Genomic DNA, 373 nt, shown 5'->3' with positions numbered 1-373 from the left:
GCCTTCGAGCGGATCCCGCTAAGGTCAAGGCCATTGTAGACTGGAAGGTATAATAACCTGAAGGACTTGCATAAGTGGCTTGGTCTCGCCAATTACTTGCACAAGTATAGCGTAAATTACGCAATATTTCCCGGTCATCATCCAAGCTCCTTGAAAAGGATGCGGAATGGTGTCGGAAAACCGAACATCAGGAGCCTTTTGACGGGGTCAAAGACAGCCTCCTGCATGCACCAATACTGGCGCTGCCAGACCCTGATCGTTCTTTCAGCGTCATCCATGACGCTTCGGACTTTGCCATCGGCTGTGCACTGCTGCAAGCAGACGCGGAGGGGGCGAGATCGGGTGATCGCGTTTGAATCTCGACAACTTAATT

Source organism: Plasmopara halstedii (assembly GCF_900000015.1).
Source record: "Plasmopara halstedii genome assembly, contig: Scaffold_555, whole genome shotgun sequence".
Lineage (NCBI taxonomy): Eukaryota > Oomycota > Peronosporomycetes > Peronosporales > Peronosporaceae > Plasmopara > Plasmopara halstedii.
This window is presented reverse-complemented; position numbering follows the sequence as displayed.